Source organism: Trachypithecus francoisi, unplaced genomic scaffold, assembly GCF_009764315.1.
Source record: "Trachypithecus francoisi isolate TF-2019V2 unplaced genomic scaffold, Tfra_2.0 Lachesis_group7, whole genome shotgun sequence".
In the NCBI taxonomy this organism is placed as follows: domain Eukaryota; kingdom Metazoa; phylum Chordata; class Mammalia; order Primates; family Cercopithecidae; genus Trachypithecus; species Trachypithecus francoisi.
Window position 1 is genome coordinate 21,470,182 of NW_022681472.1, and position 22,936 is coordinate 21,493,117.

Sequence of the window (22,936 nt, forward strand, 5' to 3'; positions counted from 1 at the left end):
GCAGGACAGCCCCAGAAATCTTTGAGATTCATTGATTTACAAAACCAGCTTCCTGCCTCCTCTCCTCACCTCTCCCATAGACATGGTCCTCCAATATGACAAGTACACAATCTGGCCACCATAATACTTGGGGTTGTTCCATCTCTTCTGCCTGGGGAAAATGTCATGAGCTGAGTCATGAATACTCTCCTTTTAAGTTACCACACATGATGGGTACACACATGATGGGCCGTTATCATGGCCACACAAATGGAGCTCTAACCAATAGGAAGTGAAAGATTCACTGTCAGTCTTGCCATTTGAGTGGCGCCGAGTACTACGGCGTGTAATTCACTATAAATGACAAGTTCCACATTTTTATATTACCAATATTGTTGATCACAAAAGGTGGTCTCAGGAAAATGGACGTTTTAGCCAGTTGAGAAGACAACTTCCTTGGCACCTAGAAGACCAGTATTCTCGTCCTTTCAAGTATATTTAGAATGCAAAATCATTATTACTACAAGAGAGGGAAAGCTTTTTTTAAAGTTAGGATATGTTCCTCTGCATGGTAGGAACTGGCGCTATTTCCCTCCCTACATCGACCTTATCTCCTCTCATACCATGTCCTTTCAAGGAGGTTGTTTTCCAGTCTCCTTTCTATGCCAAATGAATTCAATGTCAGTTTCAATCCAGTTTGAACTTTTAAAAACTTAATATGCACCTGGGACTGTACTAGGCATTGTGACAACAGCAAAATAAAATGTTTGGCATAAGTTGGGCTCTTTAAGAGTTAAGAATTTAGTTAAGGAGACAAGATGTACACCTGCAAAGAGTTCAAAAGCAAAGAGGAAACTACAAAACTATGTGAAAAATGTGCGCACTGAGAACTTCAAAGTGCCCCAGGGGCTCAGAGGGAAGAAGCAGTGTTGTCTGGAGTGTTCAGGTTGCTCATGAGGGCAGGTCAGCACTGAGACTTGGGAGGAATCTTGAAAGGAAGAGAAACAGGGTATGACTGATTGACACAAACTTAGGGAGGAAAACAATTTCCTAGTGAAAATTTTGGCCCTGGCATAAACCACTCTTCTCCCACTCACCAGCGCTCATGTCCACTCTCCCTGAGCTTTGACGACTCGTTCTTGGTGTGCAAAGCAAACAATTCACATTGCTTCATTGGGATATGAAAAAGAGGAGTCATGGAAACACAAGGACACCAGGAAGGACAAAATGAACTCTAACAGGTGGTTTCCGTGAACAGCCCTGCATGCTGAAACCAGGGCTGTGTCTGACTTTAATTATGCTCGTGGGCTTCTAGAGCCTACACCCTGAAGTCAACATGTTCCAAAACTAACTCATTATCTTCCCCAAACCTGCTCCCCCTTTGTGATTCCCACCTCAGCCAATGGGCCTCACCATATTCCCAGTTTCTCTGGCGAGGATCTAAAGTCCCCTCTGATTCCTGAGTCACTCTCTACTGCTGCATTCGGTCACTGAGCATTGAGTTTAGGGGGTTGGATCTCCACATCTTTTCCGAACCCATTGCCTCAGCCAGTTCTTCCTGCTGCCACCCTGGTCTGGGCCCTCATCTCCTCATCTTCCTCTAAGGTCACTCATCTCTCCAGCCCCATTCCTCTGCACTCGTTGGCCACACCTTTCTAAAATAGAAATCAGCACTCCCCAGTTTCAAGTTTTTCCCATTGTTTGTAAAACAAGGACTAAACTCCTTTGCTTGGTTTTCAAGGCCCCTCACCTTCTCTAGCTTCACTGGACCAAGCCTCTCCCCTTGGCCACCCATTTACCCATTCCTCCCCACCTCTTATGCAGGCAGATCTGTCTGCCTTCAATTTTCCAGCTTGCCCAGTACTTTTCTTGCCTCCATGGTCTTGCTCATGCAATTTCTTCAGCTTTTCTGATAGTTGAACTCCTAATGCAGCCTCCTCCGGGATTCCCACTTCCCAGGGGCCACTGCTTCCTACCTCCATCATTTGTGACACTTTCCTGACATTTAAAAAATTTTAACCCTTTGTGCTGAAGAAGTGAGCCAGGTGAGATTGGGAGACCAGGGCGAAGGGAGCAGAAGAATGTTTTGAGACAGGGAAGAGCATGTGTAAAGACTCAGAGGACAGACAGAATGGTGTGTTCATGGAGCTAAACGTGCATAGTAGTTAGTAGAAACTGGGTTTGAGTGGACAGGATGGCATTGGGAAGAAGTGGCACTGGAGGCAGGGGCAAGTCCTAGGGACTAGCCCTGCTAAGAAGCTGGACTTTTAGCTAAAGATCAACGGGCAAGTTTGAAGAGTTATCAGCAGGGCAGTGATGGGATAATATTTGCATTTTAAAGGAATTAGTATATGGGGACCAGAGAAAGACTGGAGAAAGGACTGTCAGAAGTCTGGCAGGAGATAATAAGCTTGGTCAAGGGTAGTGACCAAGTTCACTACCTCTATTCAAGAAACAGGAAGAGAGTGGACTTCAGAGACCTTTAGAAAGGAGGCGTGATTAGGCCTGGTTAATTGATCAGCATGGTTTAAATGGAGAGGGTGAGAGAAGGGAGACACCTGGGTTTCTGGCATGGCCTAGAAATGATACTGTCCATGGCACAGCATCACTTCCTGCTGATGCCCTCTAAAGAGACTGGATCTCTCTCTCCCTTCTCAGAGATGAAACTTTTGACAGTGAGAGTAGGGGTGGTCGACAGCTCCTCAGACATTTGCTTCGGAGAAGACACTTCCAGTTGATATGGGGCCTGGATCTCATTCATTTGTTACAGTCTCCAGGGCAACTAGTTATTCAATCAACCTTGGTGAATAAACAACTGTGCCTATAAATACTGTTCCTGGTAGTCTTCCTGCTATGTTTTCTAAAAAATATTGGGCATTTTATCTTTTATTGCCCTTCATAGTGTAAATATAATGGAGCCCGTCTTCCTCTCCAACTCAGATTTCAGTTGAAAGTCTTCATTAGGAGGCAAGTCTTCTGCCAGCTGGGTTATTTGATAGCCTTCATAGTCTTCACGGTGCTTCTTGATGGGTATTTAATATCTGGTAGCTCAGAGTCATCACCAGAAAATCAACTGTGTCTTTTGACACCATCCCGGGCCAACAGTCCCCTTCCTACATCTTCCTTTCTCTTCAAAGTCATGGCCTATACAACAAAAGATTAAAATCTCCTTACATCCTTTATTCCTACCTAGAACCTTTAAGAAACTAAACATACCACGTCTTCTGACTGCATCTTTTCTTATGAATCACTTCAAGGCATACTCATATTGTCAGAAAGTAGTTCGTCTCCAGAATCATGGGTCACGATCGACTTGCTCTGTTCCTCCCCTGCCACCACTGCCCCCTTCCTCTATTGGTAAGTCCACTTGACAGAGTGGTGAGGTCTTCTTTTCCTCCTCCACCTGTAGTCTGTGCTGTTGTGGCATGTTCTTTTTTTTTTTTTTCTTTTTTATTTATTTATTTATTTTTTGAAACAGAGTCTTGTTCTGTCACCCAGGCTGGATTGCAGTGGCACGATCTCAGCTCACTGCAACCTCCGCCTCCCAGGTTCAAGTGTTTCTTGTGCCTCAGCCTCCCCAGTAGCTGAGATTACAGGTGCCCTGCTAATTTTACAGGTGCCCTGCTGAGATTACCATTCCCTGCTAATTTTTGTATTTTTCATAGAGACAGGGGTTTCACCATGTTGGCCAGGCTGGTCTTGAACTCCTGACCTCAAGTGATCTGCCTGCCTCATCCTCCCAAAGTGCTGAAATTACAGGCGTGAGTCTTTCCTTATTCACATCTGGAGGCTGCTCACAGTCCTCCCTTGTGTCTGGAATCTCGTAGTGATGGCTTTCTCCTGGGCGCATGTTCGTGAGAGCCTCTCACCACCTCTATAAGTTGCAGAAGCAATCAGTGAGCACTTTCTTCACCCTCGTTAGCAGACCGTCAGGTTTGCATATCAGTGATTTCATCATAACTAGGGAATGGTAAAATCATAGTCCAATTAATATAATTCTTTAATTTTAAAGAACTATACAACTAGAAGGAGGTAGTTATCAATATATATTTAAAAATGCATTTCCCAGAATTTAAGGTAATGATATTGCCACAATTGATATACACGTTATTATAAATGCTCATTTTAGAAGATAAAAGATACCATCTGAATAGCATACAAATAATAAGTGCTATTTAAGTCATTATTGGCATTTCCTCCTATCCCTTAACATAATTTCAGTCAGCTTTACATTTAGGCGTCATTTCTTGCTTAGTTTTGAGATAACAGAAATAGCAATCATTAAAAGCAACCTATTATTTTTTCTTAAGCACCTATTGTACTAGTCATGGTTCTTCAGAGAAACAGCACCAATAGGAGAGATGGACATACGTATGTAATGTATGTATTTCATATATATACATATATAAAATAAGGAGTTGGCCCATATGGTTATGGAGGCTGACAAGTCCCAGGATCTGCATTCAGCATGCCTGAGACCCAGGAAGAGCCAATGTTTCAGTTTGAGTTTGGAGGTAGAAAAAAAAACCAATGTCCCAGCTCAAAGCAGTGAGGCAGGAGGGTCAGTCTTTTTGTTCCATTCAGGCCTTCAACTGATTGGATGAGAGCCACTCACAGTTGGGGTGGGGTGGGCAGCAGCAACCTGCTTTACTCAGTCAACTGATTCAAATGATTCAAATGTTCATCTCACCCAAAACAGCCATGCAGACACACCCAGAATCATGTTTGACCAAATATCTGGGCACCCTACAGCCTAGTCAAGTTGACACATAAAATTAATCATTGCACCTACTATGTCATCAGTTGGCCTAGTAATTACCTCATTTAATTGCTACAAAGACCTCCCATGTGGAAAGTGGCCTTATTCCCATTTACTCCACAGCTGTTTATTTAACAAATGATTGCACATTTTAGAGATGAAGAACTGAGCCTCAGAGAATTGAAGTAACACTTGTCTAAGGCAGCACAGCTAGTAAATGGCAGGACCAAGATTTCAACACAAGTCTTAAGACTCAGCTGGGTGCTCTGAACCAGTATGACCACTGCCTCCCAGCACTGGTGCTGTGCTCCCCACAAGCCCTGGGACTCCCTTCTTAGGATGGAGGAGAGCTGAAGGCATTGGCCACTGGCCAAAACCCAGGGCAGCAGCGGGGCAGGCACGCCTGAACATGTGGGACCTGAGTGCAGCTGGGAGCCTGGAGAAGGCTCCCCTTTCCTTGGCCTTTGAGATGACCCACAGAAGCACGAAGAGTTGCTAGCATTTGTTGAAAGCTACGTGCTTGTATTTTGTGTGGATATTATTGTTTAATGTTCACAACATTTCTGTGTTCTTCCCACCACCCCACCCTGTTTGGGAGAGAGACAGTGACAGCTTCCCCATGAGGCAGCCATGGGCAAGGACTAGGAGGCATCCTTTTAAACTGCTGTCCTCAGAGCCACCAAGAGCACCCTAGATTGCCTTAAATGGCCCAAAGTCCCAGTCCAATCCTGTTCCGTCTCTCCTCAAAATCTGTCCATAAAAACTACTTAAAATGTGCATGAATCAATGGCTCTGCAGGTGTGTGCTGCCTGCTGATTCACGCACGAGCAGGCCTGGGCTTTCCCTTCTTTTTATTTGCTCCTCATTGCCTGATACATTGCTGTTCCTTGTTTTCCATTTCCACTAGAGCTTGGCAAAAACATTGTTCAATTCTAAACATAACTATGAGCCCCTAAATAAATCTTGTATAAAAGCAGCTCCTTTGTCCTCAACTCCCTGCAGCACTCTCTGCTCTACGGAGTCCCCTTCATCGTGAAAACATAAGCCGTCCTCATGGCATTGCCCAGTTAGATTCGCCCATAGCAAAACTCTCATTTTGCAGAGGAGGAATCGGAGACTCAGGAGGGCATGGGCCTTCCCCAAGTTCACACAGTTAGAAGCCAAGCCATCCGTGTCCCAGTCCAGTGCTTCTGGTGTATCCCACAGACATCAGTTCTTATGGGGTAGGATGGGGTCAGCCCCCTGGACTGACCCAGTGCAGGCAGGTCAAAGAACAAGACATCCTGGAGGTGGCCTTGCGGGAAGGCACGCAGGCTGGCCCAGGGCCACACGGGAGGTCGGCGCCTGTTTTGCATATTTGCCTCCATGTACAGCCATGTGGGTGCAACACAAACAAAGGTACTGGAAGAGGAACTGGGATAGGGAAGTACTTTTTATATTAACAGAAACAGATTCCCTCTGGTGTGCATGCTTTGCTGGAAGGCCTGGGAAAGAGCTGAGATTCCTAATTGACTAGAATATGACTCACTTAGGACTCCCATTCCCAGAGGAAGTGGATTTGGCTTGTATTATGTGTTTACAGAAAATCATCTCATCCATGTAAGCCCACAGCATTGGATCCACCCAGCGGATTCTTATCCATGATACCTTGATGGGTCTCCAGACGCGCATTTGGCTTCCATGGGAAGATATTTCCTGATCAGACCCTTGGTCAGCTCCCGAGCTCTGAACCAGACCACAGGAGCAGAGGGTGAACTGTCTTGTTTCAGCCGAGGACTCTGAGAATCCTCTACCAGCCAAACACTTCCACAAGGAAACACAATTGGTGGTAACAACTCTCAGAGGAAAGGAAAAAAAAAAACTGCTTCTTGCTTTCAAGATCATTCTGCTTTTTTTTTTTTGTTAGCATGAAGGGTAAATAAACTTTAGGTGCCTTGAGAGCAATTGAATCATAGTTGAGAAGGTAGCACACCCTAGAGGTGGATAGAGAATTTGGATGGTGTCCAGAGATGTGGGAGCTCGTTCTGGATACCAAGGTCCCACTGGTAAAATCACCACACCGCTTGACCTGGGATGCTCAGAATTGGGAGAGCCATGTTCCTACCCTCGCTCTGTTAATAACTGTCTGATGTGTACATGAAACCCCTCTGAGCCTCAGTTTCTTGATTTACAAAGTGGGAATAATAACACTTGCTGTGCCTGCCTGTCCCAGGTGTGTGGGTCAAATGACCCTATATGAACACACTTTGTTAACAAGGGAGGATTCTATTTGTGTGTGTGTGTGTGTGTGTGTGTGATGTAGGTGGGAATGTCTTTTGCTGGAAGTGAGATGCGAATGCTGAGGAGTGGTGGAGAATGGTAAAAGGTCTTACTGGGACACACAGAGGGTGCTGGGTAGGGTTGCAGGACCCTAGCACTGGAGACCCTGGGTTTGCAGCTCCAGCATTCACCCCACCAGCAGATGGACATGCGGTCCAGTGTTGGCTGGGGTGGTGGATAGAGTTAGGTGTATTGACGAGGCAGCAGTTACAATGGTGATCGCAGAGATTTCATTGAACAGGGAAGGGGCTGAAGAAAGGGACCCAGCAGATAGGTTTGGGGAGCTCGGAGGTATCAGCGAGATGTAAGCATCATGTACATAAGGGAGTTGTTGGCAAGGTGGCAGTGGTGGGCAGAGAGGCGAGGCTGGAGTTTCAGATTTGAGAGGTGGAGGGCATCCAAGATCTGACAAGGGAGGGGTTGCTGGCTGGGAGGGCCACGGTGGTGCTGAAGGGCCCCAGGCCAATGACAAAGTTGGGATAGAAAGAGTAGAAACTGAGTGCCAGGGTCACCTCAAAGAATATGGTGGAGTTGTCACACCTAGGGAGATGGGAAATCTGTGAGTGGTGAGGACATCAGAGGTGGGGGCAGGTGTCTGGAGGGGCTGGGAGGAGAAGGCTGATGCTGTTTTAGGATAATGGAGACCCAGAAAACAGATCTACCTGGACGCACGCTCAGATTTGAAATTAGATATGAATTACATACAAATTGGTCATTTTACATATAGATAATCAAAAGTTGTTGGGACATCTTATCCTCAATAATACAAAATATGCATTAAAAAACTGTAATAAATAACTCCTTTTAGCTATTGACATTTTTCATAAAATAGGCCCAAGGGCATGGTTACTACCAATGAAAGAGAGCCACACATTGTTGAATTTTCAGGAGTTTTGCAAGCCAGGTGTTATGTTGATAGCTTGAAATAGGCCTGGAAGCGAAATCAGCAAACATTACAAACCAGGGCTTCCCTCCACTAATGCCCCCCCATCCCTGGAAATCTACTTTATCAAATATTTCCCAGCACCACTGCCTAGGCCTAAATAAAATCTCCAGATCTGCGCAATTTTACAATTCTGTTGTGGATGGAATGTGTTGTGCCTCTAAAAGAGACATGTCCTAATCTCTGGTACCTGTGGATGTGGTCTTCTTTCAAAGCAGGGTCTTTGAAGATGTAATTAAGATCTAAGTTAAGATGAGGCCTTACTGGAGTAGGGTGGGCCCTTAATCCCATGTGACTGGAGTCCTCCTTAGAAAAGAAGAAGAGATACAGATAGATACAAACAGAGTGGGGAAAACCATGTGAAGACGCAGACCCAGGGCAGAACAGCATGTGACACCGGAGGCACACCACGGTGACACACACCCACGATTGCTGGCGGCACAAGAGGCCAAGAGAAAGACATGGAACTGACTCCCCTCGGAGCTCCAGAAACAACCAACCCTGCAGACACCTTGACTTCAGACTTCTGGCCTCCACACCTGTAGGAGAAGACATTCCTGTTGTTTTAAGCTACGTGGTTTGTGCCATTTACGGCAGCGCGGGGAAGCTGACAACCCGGTCACAGCCTCACGTTTGGGCAGGAGGGCATGGAAGTTCTTCTACGTGAACAGCAAAGGGAAGGTCGGCTTTTGCCTTTCCCTGTCTCTGTTCCTAGGGGAACTTCCCTCTTCCAGCACGTGTTTTCTTTACCATGATCTGGTCCTTCCCACTAAGTGCCAGGTATTGTTGTTCTGAGAGGTGAAGGACATCTCTTAGCCTTGGCATTCCCCCAGCAGCCCCCAGCAGCACTTATTCACTGCTGGTGAACTGGCTGATTGTCTCGGGTTTTTGTTGTCATTTGCTACCTGGATCTCTCAGGGGTCTTTCGTCTTGACATAGCTGAAGAGTGGATGGAGTGGAGATCTCAGAATTTCCACGGTCGCTCCAATGTTTCTCCCTTCAGACAGAAGCCTTACAAAAAAACCCCCAGATTTTTGTAGTTTATAAATCCCCCAACAGATGAGCTGTGGGATGCTATTGCAAAACTCTAGTGTCAGAAGAATGCACCAAGAGGGCAGCATCCTCTCCAGACATGACCTGCCCCACCTGGATGTTTCCAAGAGTGTTTTTCTAGGCAGTTCTCATCATCTTAGGTGGCTGGGAGACAGGCATCAGGCACATGGAAAATCAAGGGTGATTTGGGGTGAGAAACATTTTGAAGTTGTAACTCCTGTTTACAGTTTCTTTCTTTATGAACACCAGAGGGCACCACAGTCATACTGAATGGTGAGTCGGTCTTGCTTTAGGACTGCAAACCTGGCACCCAACTTTTTTTTTTTCTTTTTAAGTTTAAGAACTAAGAAGTGCTGAATTGAACATGTATTCATTTGAATATTTTGCTCAGACTTCTAAGAAAGTTGCAGAGGAGGCTTTTGGGGCCACTTGCTGGATGTTCACGCCCAGGGCCTGGGGCAGGGGGACCTGTGGGGCAGCACTCCTTGCCTGCTCTCCCACCCAGGTGTGAGATTGTCCAGCTCTGGTCTGTTCTGCAGCAGGGCTAGGACTGTGTCCCAGGTCAGAGCTACTTCTTGCAGGGACCCAGACCATTACTTCCTGGGCTCATCCTTTTAAACTGGTTCCGTGAGTTGTTCCACTTCGCATCTGGAGGTGAGACCTGGCCCTGGGAGAATGGAGGATTCCCCAGGGAAGGTCGAGGGATTGCTGAGTTTGCACTGTTGTTGCCTCAACAGCAGTGGGGCTTCGGCAACAGGGACCAGTTCACCGGTGTGTGTGTCTGGGGTCTTGAACAGTTTCCTGCTGATAGCTTCCCACTGACAGCTGCCCTCTGGTAGCTTCCCACTGACAGCAGAGCATTTATGGTTCTGGAGAAATATAGAAAATTTTCTAAAGGCTCCTAAAAGGCTCTGGAAGGAGCAGGAGCAGAGCTACTGAGGGCTTGGGAGGCTTCGTGGGTGCTGGGGGCCCTGTGAAGGGGTGGCTGGGCTGATCTCCAGGGTGACCTGAGGCCTGGGAGGAGAGACCACCTGGGAGAGGTGCCTTGCCAGAGGTGGGCAGCAGAGGGAGATACTACCAGCACCATCGCCTGTCTAATCGTGAGTGTCTGGGCCCCAAGGGGGTGTGTGTACTTGTGGAAGAATCTGTAGCAGATGACACAACTCATTCAGACAGGGGCTTTATCCATTCTCACCTCTGGGACAGGCCACTCAATGTTAGCCATACGGTTATGGGCACCTTCTGATGACACTCAGCAGAGAGCAAGACTGTTCTTAGCAACAGCATGTTGTAAATAGCAAAGGAGCACTTGCTCTGCAGGAAAGCAGATGGCTTTGCGGACCAGAAGCCCTACTAATGACTTGATGGCAATTTAGTGAGCCTTGGCTTTTTGTATGAAAGAGAAAACTTCAGCAAAATGAGGGGAGAATGTGTATCTGTAAAAGAGAGTATGAGGGCATGGCTGTGACCTCCACGAGCAAGTTGAAACATTCCACCGAGAAGATCCACTGTGGATAATGGGAACTCGTGCAAGGCCATGATCTGCTTGGTGCAGTGGGCCCAGAAGGCAGGCAGAGGGACTGCCCTGCTTCCAAGACCAGTGACCACTGCGGGGGCTACCTGGCCATGAGAGGGTTCCCTTTGTCATTTACAATTTGCTTGCTCCATTCAGTCTTTTTATTTAACTGGGATCAAGAAGGACATAATTTGATAGCAGACCACTTGGATTCCAGTTCCAGATTTGTGACCCTCATGACTGATGCTCATGTTTGGCAGAAGTCACACAATCACACCTAACAGGTTACCTTTCTTAAAATGGGCACCTGTTAATAGTACCAAATAATGGATACGATATGACCTGTGAAAGCACTTAGGAATTGATCCAGTGTGACGTAAGTGGTGTCATTAATCTCAGGAGGGAATCTTTAGCATTTCCTTCTCTTTCAAATATGTGTCTGTTACTTGGGCTGAGTGAAAGAGGTTTATTTAGAGTTAAGATAAAGATATATCTTCAGGCCCATGCTGTTACCATCACCAAACAAATAGAATTAGAAAGTATTTTGGGTTCTGGGTACTCACGACTTTGTAGGTTGCTTAGCCACATTCAGACAACAATTTGCAGAGCAACTTCCATATTAGAAACCCCACTAAAAAGGACATTTGTCCTGAGCAGGGAATACCGTCCTTGTTTTTGTTTTCTACCTTTATTTAAGCTAACACTAGAGACATCTTAGGCTAATGGGAACAGAAAACAACTACTGGCAAAATCAGGGATCAAAGTTCTATTTACGTTTTGTCAAACAAATGCATCTGTTTGACCTGAAGCCTCCTTGGTTTATTACAGCAATTGCTTACTGTAAGTAAGCAACAAGGTGTTTAAATTTCACACATGTGGAATACATATTATGTTGCCTAGCAGGGACCAAGACTCAGTCAATATTTTTTTGTAGCACAGTTCTCAGGTTCTGAGCTTTACTTAACCAAAAATTTACTTAACCAAAGGAAGTAAGTTCTTAACCTTGACACTAGAACTGTGAGTTGGATTTTATTAGTGAACACGCTTGGTAGTTCCTTGTTTAAGTCCATTACCCCAATGTTTTTCTTGAGCTTTAAAACATGCACCACTTGGCACAGTCATAGACTGATAAGCAAGGGAATATAGTAGGCAGCAGTCCCCTGGAATTACAAGCTCCTGAAGCAAAGCTCTGTAATGGGTGACAGCTTGAGCTTTGGAATCAACCAGCCTGATTTCAAAGCCAGAGTCCACTGTTTACTGGCTGGTCACCTTGGGCAATTCACTCAAACTCCTCAATCTTAAATTCCTCCTCTAGAAAATGAGTGCATAAAAACACCCACTTCATACTTTTTTTTTTTTTTTTTGAGATGGAATTTCACTCTTGTTGCCCAGGCTGGAGTGCAGTGGTGCGATCTTGGCTCACTGCAACCTCAGCCTCCTGGGTTCAAGCGATTCTTCTGCCTCAGTCTCCTGAGTAGGTGGGATTATAGGTGCCCACCACCATGCCTGGCTAAGTTTTTGTATTTTTAGTAGAGATGGGGTTTCATCATGTTGGCCAGGCTGGTCTCAAACTCCCGACCTCAGGTGATCCACCAGCTTTGGCCTCCCAAAGTGCTGGGATTACAGGCGTGACCCACTGCGCCCAGTCCCCTTTATACTTTTTAGGGCTTCAGTGAGATAATCTAGTTAGTGTTAGCTATTATCACTAATATCATCATTATCATCATCATCATCATCATCATCATCACCACCTCTTAGTCTCCCAAAATACCCAGTATAGTGCCTTGCACTGTGATACAGGGGGAGCAATTTCCATTTGTTGTATAACTCATTCCATCCACTGATGCATTTTAAATTTGGAATGAAATCTATCAGGATTACACATTCAAATTCTTAAAGCTCTTCCAATGTACTGTGTTCCCATTTTGGGAGGCAGGGAGAGAGTACCTTCTTAAAACTTTCCCAAACTTCAACCCTAGAAAATAATCTATGTATATAAAAGTTCTTAGTATAATTCTTGGCACATCATAGTAGACATTTAATAAAAATTCTAGGAGACAAAAAGTAAAATGGGTTTATATTTTATGATGATTTTCAGGGGTGACATAGGCTTCAAGAAAGTGACTTGCGGCCACACACGGTGGCTCATACCTGTGTCTGGGAGGCTGAGGCAGGCGGATCATGAGGTCAGGAGATCGAGACCATCCTGGCAAACATGGTGAAACCCCGTCTCTACTAAAATACAAAAAATTAGCCGAGAGTAGGGGCATGTGCCTATAGTCCCAGCTACTTGGGAGGCTGAGGCAGGAGAATCGCTTGAACCCGGGAGGTAGAGGTTGCAGTGAGCCAAGATGGTGCCACCGCACTCCAGCCTGGCAACAGAGTGAGACTCAAAAAAAAAAAAAAAAAAAAGGCCGGGCGCGGTGGCTCAAGCCTGTAATCCCAGCACTTTGGGAGGCCGAGACGGATGGATCACGAGGTCAGGAGATGGAGACCATCCTGGCTAACACAGTGAAACCCCGTCTCTACTAAAAAATACAAAAAACTAGCCGGGCGAGGTGGCGGGCGCCTGTAATCCCAGCTACTCGGGAGCCTGAGGCAGGAGAATGGTGTAAACCCGGGAGGCGGAGCTTGCAGTAAGCTGAGATACGGCCACTGCACTCCAGCCTGGGCGAGAGAGCGAGACTCCGTCTCAAAAAAAAAAAAAAAAAAAAAAGCGACTTGCCCAATGTTTAAGAAATAAGAATGTTTTTGGATACTCCTTCTTGAGTCAAACTGAATTTTATTTTGTGTTTTTTCACAAGGATACCATTATCTTCAGTAAATGTTTTCTTGGGAAACCCAGGCAGTGGGAAATTCCTCCGGAGAGCTGCTGGTCAGCAGGTGTTTTCCACATTGCTTGACTGGAGAGCTGTCGGCAGTCAGATCTCTCTGACACGGGGTAAACAGGGGCTCTCAACCCAGGCAGCTCTCTAGAACCACCCCCATGAGCCTTAAAAAGTACATAAGCCCAGCACCACTGAGCCAGATTTTTGCTTTGGGATAGTCTGGGTGGGCCCCAGGCGTCAGAATTCTTAAAATCTTTCCAAGTGCTTCTAGAGAGAGTTATAATCTAGGTCTCTCTGCTTCGCCTTCTGTAATTCTATGTTTTATACATGTTTATAGATTTCAGCACATTAAAATTCTCTCCCTTTTGTAACTTCTCTTTAAAAGGACTTTTTTAACTTTGTAAAATGATAAAACATAATAGGAATTAACCAGTTTGTTCTTCTGAAGAAACACATAGGCACTTGATTTTACAGAAGAATTGCCAGAATTGCTCAGTAGCGACATCTTAGATACTGAAGTAGTAGTGACAGCTTTTTCATTTTATGCAATCAAAGCAACCACCTGTTTTTTTCCCTTTCCCAAGTAAGTAAATGCAATGAATCTTGACCAGATGATTTATCTCTTTGAAATTTACAAAGTGATGGCTTGAGTTTCATATATTGTAATACTAATAACACAAATGATGTAGAGAAGTAGTAAAAATAATAACAATATTAGTAATAATAATGTTTGTTCATCATGTTTTAAAAGAAAGACTATGTAACCCTAATGCTTATGTGTTAGATAGTTCAGGTGGAATATTCAAATAATTCAGCTGGTACCTGCTGCAGATTCTGTGGTGGTGCACCAGTCATTTCTTAAAATAACCCTAACCATATGTGGCAATTGAAAGAGGTGTATAAAAGTTCCCTAGAAGCCCCTAAAGGAATGGTGAAGACCCCACAAATAGAGAAAACAAGGAAGATTAGCATGTAAAACCCTCCTCCCCATCATGGTTCTATCTTCAGTTTCCCACCTCAGAGACAGGACTCTTTGGTTCAATCTTGGAAGATCTACTAAGTTCTCTTTTTCAAAATATAAATGATCCACTTGGCAATGCTTTTACAATACATTAGTGCATTTTGAATCAAAGAATTGTTTAATGTGCTTACCATGAGTTATTTCCTTTTGCAAACATCATTTGAAACTCACCACTTCTAGAAAGCCTCACCTGGTTACGTGGAATATGATCCCATTGATCTCTGGACGTATCTTTTGATATCGGAAGCCATATGCTTACAGGCATGTAATGACGTCTTATGTATGACAGTACGCATCAGTATGTCCTTTTAATTTCTCCAACTTAAGCACATAGGACCTTTGAACATGCTTTTCCACCTGCTTGGAATTATATTTGCTACTACCAGCAACTCCTTTATCTGGTTCTTTTCAGATCTCTGCCCAGATGTTTTTGTTCAGGGAAGCTTTCTCTAATCTTCCTCTGTTCACTGATATTATGTTCTTGTAGTATCTCTCCAAAGTCTCACTTTTCCACTTTTTTGGGTGACCATTTGATTGCTCACTGTCTGTCTCAGAAGGCTGTAACTCTTTGACTCACACACCCAGGGTCTGTGTTGACTTTTGTTTATCAGTATATTTCTAGCAGTTAGTCCAGTGTTTGAATTCAATAGGTGACTAATTGTTGAATCAATACTGTACTTTCTCTTTGAAACTCAGCTACAGTTCCACTTCGCTGAAGAGTTCTGCGTTAGTTAACTTTTTGAAACTAATGTTCTATGTAATACTTTAAAATAAAGATTAATGGTTAAGGAGAGTGATTAATTGTGCAAAAAGAATGACTCTTACTAAAAGTATTTCTTATTAGACTAAATCTGAAACATAAACTAAAACATACATTTTTAAAAAGCTACCCATAAGCTCACCATATTTATTTATTTATTATTATACTTTAAGTTCTATGGTACATGTGCACAACGTGCAGGTTTGTTACATATGTATACACGTGCCATGTTGGTGTGCTGCACCCATTAACTCGTCATTTACTTTAGGTATATCTCCTAATGCTATCCCTCCCCCATCCCCCCTCCCCACAATAGGCCCTGGTGATGTTCCCCTTCCTGTGTCCAAGTGATCTCATTGTTCAATTCCCACCTATGAGTGAGAACATGCGGTGTTTGGTTTTCTGTTCTTGCGATAGTTTGCTGAGAATGATGGTTTCCAGCTGCCTCCATGTCTCTGCAAAGGACACGAACTCATCCTTTTTTATGGCTGCATAGTATTCCATGGTGTATATGTGCCACATTTTCTTAATCCAGTCTGTCACTGATGGACATTTGGGTTGATTCCAAGTCTCTGCTATTGTGAATAGCGCTGCAATAAACATACAAAGCTCACCATATGTATATAGCAATTTTTTATTTCATCAAAGGACACTGTCCTTAAATTGAGGTGATGCTGGAAGTTGGGTATTTAGTTCTAAATTTGTGTTTCTTCTTCTTCTTCCTTCTTCTTCTTCTTCCTTCTTTTTCTTCTTCTTGTTCTTCTCCTCCCTCCTCCTTCCTCCTTCCTACTTCCTCCCTCCTCCCTCCTCCTCCTCCTTCTTCTTCTTATGTGATGATAGGCAGCTTCATAAACTCTGGCTGGAAATCCGAAGGTATCTAAAATACCAATGCCCTCTAGAGGCGAGAGTGCTCTAAATCATTCACACAAAATTGCCTGAAGCTGGGCTACTTGTCTTGGTAAGCAGCACACTTAAACTACTCCTTCAGGCTTCAGGACCCCACTGTGCCAAATTCAGGAATAAAACCTGTCTCACGTAACACATTTTTAGTCTGTAGGATCTTACTCGAAATCATAAGAATTGTTGTCTCACGAGAATTTTTAATGTCTGTGAGAGTATGGGCATTAGCACGAGAAAATGCCTGAATTCTTAAAACCACCTCAGTCAGTACTGTGACTCAATGCCTGTTAACTAGACAAGGGTTAAATATGCAGATTTGAAAATATTGGGTTAATAAATAGTGAGCAATTAAAGTTTCCTGCTTATTAATGTTGCATGGTCTTTCCAGTAATTTTAAATCAACTGATCAGTACTAGCCATAGACCAAAAAGAAAATGAAGTTTGAAGGAACCCACTTCACATGTCAGGAGATGAGCTTATTTCCCTAATGGAGAGTCCTGCTGGAGACACTGGAGGCAGTTCTTCAGTGGTGTTTGGTTGAACCAAGCACCAGTTGACAAAGGATCAAAAGTCGGATGTGGCATATATTTTGGTATCAGTGGATGCCTTGTAACTGCAAGCTTTACGGTCATGCATGTTTCATTCTCTCTTTGTTGTGTTTTCCAGAGAGATAACCAATTGGCTGGCAAAGTAACAAATGAAAAGTAACCTGACTCTATTGACCCGCTTAACCCTGCACAGGGGGGAAGGATGGAAATGAGCAGCTGTTTGCTTTGAAACAGTGGAACAGGTATGGAACAGCAGCTTTTGTTGTTGCCTTCTTTTATTTCCTTGCACATTATTTCCAGACCAGTTGAAAACAGCAAGTCGTTCCTGTTTGCGGATACAGAATTGGGGTTCCGGATTCCAGGAACAGGTACTGTGATTTACTAGTAACATTCTGACTTGCCACATCTTCAGGTTGCCATTTATATAAGGACTAGGGCAAAGAAAAGACCTTTTTTTTTTTTTTTTTTTGAGACGGGTTCTCTGTCATCCAGGCTGGAGTGCAGTGGCACCACCTTGGATCACTGCAACCTCCACCTCCCAGGTTCAAGTGATTCTCCTGCCTCAGCCCCCTGAGTAACTGGGATTACAGGCACGCGCTACCACGGCTAATTTTTGTATTTTTAGTAGAGACAGGGTTTCACCATGCTGGCCAGGCTGGTCTGGAACTCCCGACCTCAGGTGATCCACCCGCCTTGGCCTCCCAAAGAAGTAGGATTACAGGTGTGCACCACCATGCCTGGCTGAGACCATTGTTTTCAAATAGCAAATAAGTAATCTTTCTAGGGAGAATTATTACTTTTAAACATAAGGTTTGCATTTTGGATGTGCAGTTAGCTTTAAGATACATTATCTTAAATGTATCTTATGGGAATTTTGCTCCACTAAACGAATTTCTACAAAGGAATCATAGAAGTAATGACAAAATGGCAAAGCGTGTTGATTTCCCCAGGGAATGCCATGGAGAGAGTGTTTGCTGTGTTTAATGATCTCATCTCCTCTGCCCACATTCATTTTCTCAGTTGTGAAGGGACCCTGCCAAGAAAGGCATAGTTTGACTTTTTCTATTTTTTCAAATTCACATAATAGATATAGGTGAGACTTCTTTTGCTTCGAAATGAAGATTTCATTTCAACACGAAAAATTTAGAACCGCACTCTTAGGACCCCTGGAATTAGAATCTTTAAAATTTTTGTTCATTTTGAGTCATTGCCTATTGTCATTGGGGGGCTGTACCTTCTTTCGATTACATCCATTATCACGAGGCACGTGAGCAGTACCTGGTTTGGTAGTCACTCTAAAGAGGTCAATGCTTTTTGTAATATTAATGGCTTTGTCATGCAGTTAGAAAGTAATTTTAAGTTCAGAAGATTAAGTATCATGTGTTGGATGTTCAAAATTAAATCACTTAATGACTTTGCTAGACAAGATTTTTCTCCCCATTAGATGCCTGATAGATGAGGGACTATGAATAAATAATAAAGACTTGAAATTTGCATAAGAATATTATAATTCAAAAGGTTACAGAAAAAAGAGTTTTAAAAGTTGTATTTTATGTAAGGAATTTAAAAAGGTTTTGGGCCCACTATTTAAGGTTACTTAAAGAAGAGTTTTCATGTTATTACGTTCTCAGGACATAACATCTTTACACCCATTAAAGGTTTCAATGTATTGCTCTATTGAATCTGAAACTAAATATCATAGAAATCAATAATATATGAAGAATCTGGTTTCTAACTTAACAAGGAGGCAGAAAAAGTAGTGTGTTGTTGCTGCTTGAGGCACAAAGCAGCCTTATGATCTTTTGGTTCCTTTGTGTTTCAGTCTGTGGAGTCAGCCAACTACTTCCTACATTGAACAACTATCTTTTGCTTGCATATTAACATAATACAAATGGACTTTTTAAAAAAGTTTCTTCATTAAAAGATGTCTGTCTGAAAGGAAATCTTTGGGAACAGGGCAAAAGAAGACGAAACAGACAATATACACTCTATACTACCCATTCTGAATATTGATCAATCCATATTGTAAAACAAGTTGACTACTGGATTTCATTTAGCGGGAATAGATTATAATGTGATTCAATTTCTAAATGAAGCGATGATTGGAAAAAATATCATAAACCAAAGAATTAGCTAGCTACTGTGTTTTCCCGGCTATGAGTTTCTAGGTATGAAACTCTTTGAGAAATGGAATCTGCCCTTTTTTTTCCCCTACTAGAAAAGGGAGGGTAGAGAAGCAAAGGCCTGGGGCAGGGAAAGACAGGCTCCAGGCTGTTTCCAGGGCTATTCTTTGGAAGGGGCTGGGAGCAGCCCCCGCTTGAACCCATCTCTCTTTTTCCACACCTGGAATAATTTTGAAGGAGGCAGCCTTGGAGAAAACCATCCTCAAAGGGCACCAGAGGCCTTTGCAGGCTCCCCAGGGCTGCTTTCCTTACACTGGAAAAGATACTGGACAGGATTCAGGCACCCTCAACTCCAGAAACCTCGGAGTCTTCCTCTGTGAAAAGCATGAATGCTAACGTTAGGCTGCTTGGCTCACAAACATTGGTGTACCCAGTAAAAGTGCTGCCCAATGCCAAACCTAACGTGCCCCCCTCCTGTCACCACCCAGTCAGCAGGGAAAATAAGAACCAGGAGTTTGGGAATGGAGAGGAGAGAGTGGTTTTTCATAGGTGGTAGGAGTAAGTTTAACAAGACTAGAAACACTCAGGGCTGTGGCTCATGTGTTTCCTGCAGCCCTGAGCCACAGGGCTTCCTGGAGATCCTCAGGAGGTTTTGACCCAGAGGCCAGGAATCTTCTTTCCTGTGTGGCTTACAAACTGGGCTCCCTGCAGAAGTTCTGAAATTCTTGCATAACCCACACATTCCTCTACTTCCAGCTAACTCTACTTTCCTAACTAGCTCCGTTAGGATCTCCCTCTTAGTCCACGTGCCAGCTCAGTGGCTGTGCAGAGGGAAAACACTTGCTGCAGTAGCCCTTAGATCCCACTGCGCCTCCATGTGGCCCCTCACCCTGGACAGAGCTGCAGGGCCCCTCACAACCTGTAGCTGGACACAGTGCAAGGCTGCTTCGGTTCAGTGTCACTGCTATTCAGAGTTCTTGTGAGGATTAGATGAGATACTAGTTGGGGGAAATTGTAAATTGTAAAGCATCTTAGACACGTCAAGTGTTATTCAATATGACACTCTAGTAAGAACATGGGCTTTAGAACCAGATAGCTAAATTCAAAACTCACCTCTGTGAACCTGGGCAAGTTGTTTTACTTCTGGGAGACTCACTTCCCTCATCCATAAAATGAGATTGCAAAGCAGAGAGGTATATGCCTGCTGCCCCTCGGGGGCTACAGGCTGCTGGTCTTCTAAGAGACTTTATATGACAGCATTCATCACCACATCATGATCTTACTGTGGTCAAAACAGCGAAAGGCTGTCCAGTTCTCAGCCTCTGAAGCTCAACCAGCTGAGTTGGCGGCAGCCAGAGAGCAGGCCCTTGCTGAAGACCGCACTCCCTGCAGCCATGTTCTCCGGATGGCACACAAACTCCGGATGTCTATTATTTTATGAAGGGAAACAGTTATCCTTGGAAGAAGATCACTTGTGTCAATGTGACCAATTCATGTCCTCCTTGTGGGTGGATCTCAGGGCAAGACAAATCATCATCACATGCCAATTTATTCATTTACCAGGAGATAGAAGTGTCCCTGAGACCAGTGACAAGAACTGAATCCATGTGACCGGTGCATTCGCTTCCTTGAGGAAGATTTGTGTAGGATGCCAGATAGTAGCCAGGAGACTTGTCAGCATGGAGTTAGATGAGTCCAGTGTTTAACAGCGAGGGCTGAAATTGCTGGATGGGCTTCTCTCAAGAGCAACTGCCTGGCCAATGGGGCCTGAGTCCCTTCCCGCCTTCCTTGCAATAGCGCTTGGATGGCCCAGTCAGCATTGGCCTCCACATTTGTTTTTCTCTGCCTGTCTGTGTCTGCTCATCCTCCTGAATAACCAACACAAGAAGAACCTGACACTGTCAGTTACAGTTATGCAGTTAATCAGGTTCTATCAGGTCTTGCAGGCCCACGAGCCATTTATCTCTTTAAGATGATTTTATAAGACAGCTTTTTTCCTGATCCAGCATGCACTGATCTCCCATTTTAACTCTAGAAAACAGTTTTATTTATCTTATTCCTAAGCTTTTGGGGGTGCCTCTCTGATGCCCCCAAGTACTGATAACAGGATTAAATGATACGACATATGAAAGTTGTTTTTCTGGTGCATAGGAGGGGCTCAGTAAAGACTAATTCCCTGTTTTCCTTCCCTTTCATGCAATATGACAGCTCTTAAGACTTTTATGGAACATAGCCCTGTGCTATGTCACTTGCATTTCAAAGATTAATAGAAAATCAGATTCCAGCCCCTGAGGAGCTCAGAGTATGGTGGTGCAGAGATATTTAAGTGAATAATGTTTTGTTGAGCGTAAAAACCTTGTTGTTGCCAGTCCCATTGGCTGTGGGAATAAATGTAGCCTTCCTGGTATTCATTTATTCATTTTGCTGTGCTGCTAGACCTCACCTGTACAAATACAGGGCCCCATCTCCTGCAAAATCCTCCCAAAGATGTGCCAGTGCTCAGGGAGATTAGTGTCCGCCCTTCATCCCCATTTTCTCCTTTAGCATTAGTCCACACCATGCCCATTTTAAAATTTGAATCAATGATGCTTTCTTAACCCCAGCTAAAGTATATACAAAGCAACCTGAAGGCCCCCCACACCCCACCACCCAGCTGCCCACCCTCACTCTTCCTGCCCCTTGCTGGTACTGAGTCTTTCCTACATTGTGATTCTGGAGCTTCCAAACACCCCAAATATTTCTGAGTATCCCTAGCGGGTATTGCAAATGCTTTCTGAAATGACTCTGGGCCTTCTGTGACCAGCCCTTCTCCTATCAGGCCTGATAGGAGGGAAGGAATGGGCAGGGGCAGGAAGGAAGGGGCGGGGGAAGGGGCAGGCAGCAGTGTCCCCTGACTTTCTGCCACGTTCTCTGTTGCTACTTTCTTTGTAGAAAAATGCTGGCCCAGCCTGGCCTGGGTGCTGCCTCTCCCTGTGAAATGGTTTCAGAGTTGCAAATCGTTGTTCCCTTTAGTCGTTACAGAGTGCTCATGCAAACATCTCTTCAGTCTCTAAGTTATCCCCAAGAGGAGCTCAAAAACACATTCTTGGGTAGGGCAGGGGACCAGTGGGCATCATCTAGTCTAGACTCCCCTCATCTTCTCTCTGAGCTAGATCCCAGTCAAAATTTCCTCCCTCCTCTTTCAGTCCCCAAACCCAGAAGTCCTACTTCATGTTGATTTATGCAAATAGATGACCAAGAGAGTCACTGGCCACCAAGGCCATACGGATCTGAGGTTAGACTTAGATAGAAGGGCTGTAATAGAAAAATATGAACCAAGTTCTACAGAAGCAAGTGGTAGTATTGCTTTCAGTTCAGGCTTCACTATTTCTGCGAGGCCATCCCTCCCACTCTCACTCAAGTTAAGCACTTGCTCTTGAATCACCCCACGGACATTTGCCTGATACCTAATATGTGCCAAGCACAAAGCGAGGCCTCTAATGGCATGGTTCCCAAGCAGAATCCTGTCCTCTAGGAGATCCCTCCTCTGTTTGATCTCTATACTTGGTACTTCTCTGACCCTGAACACTAGTTTCATTTTTGGCTTATACATTTGGATCCCATATTAGTCTGCAACCTCTCTGAAGACCTAACCCACACTTTAGGCTTCTGAATAAATATAGTCATCTGAATAATAACATTTTGGTCAACGTCAGACTACATATACAATGGTGGTCCCAGAAGATTGCAATGGAGTTGAAGAATTACTATTGCCTAGTGACAATGTAGCTGTCATAATGTAGTGTGACACATGACTCATGTCTGTGGCAGTACTGGTATAAACAAACCTACTGCATTGCCCGTTATATAAAAGTGTACAGTCATGACCTAGGCCTTCACATTCACTCATCCCTCACTCACTGACTCATCCAGAACAACTTCCAGTCCTTTGAGCTCCATTTGTGGCAAATGCCCTATACAGATGTACCAATTTTTATCTTTTATACTACATTTTTACTGTACCTTTTCTGTGTTTAGGTGTTAAAAAGTTGACTACAATATTCAGTACAGTAACACACTGTACAGGTTTGTAGTCTAGGAGCAATAGGCTATACCATATAGCCTTGGTGTGTAGTAGGCTTTCCTATCTAGGTTTGTGTAAATACACTCTGTGATGTTCACACAATGACAAAATCCCCTAAGGATGC

At 44.1% G+C, this 22,936-nt stretch overlaps 1 protein-coding gene across 7 annotated transcripts in view; it reads left to right on the plus strand.

The window, feature by feature from the left end:
• DNAJC5B (DnaJ heat shock protein family (Hsp40) member C5 beta) overlaps nt 1-22,936 on the plus strand; it is a 129,491-nt gene that overhangs the window by 51,399 nt on the left and 55,156 nt on the right. For all 7 annotated transcript variants that reach the window (XR_004435214.1, XM_033202510.1, XM_033202513.1 and 4 more), the window contains one exon: nt 16,745-16,868. The gene's annotated coding sequence lies outside the window, so the exon portion shown is untranslated. The remainder of the gene's footprint in view (nt 1-16,744; nt 16,869-22,936) is intronic.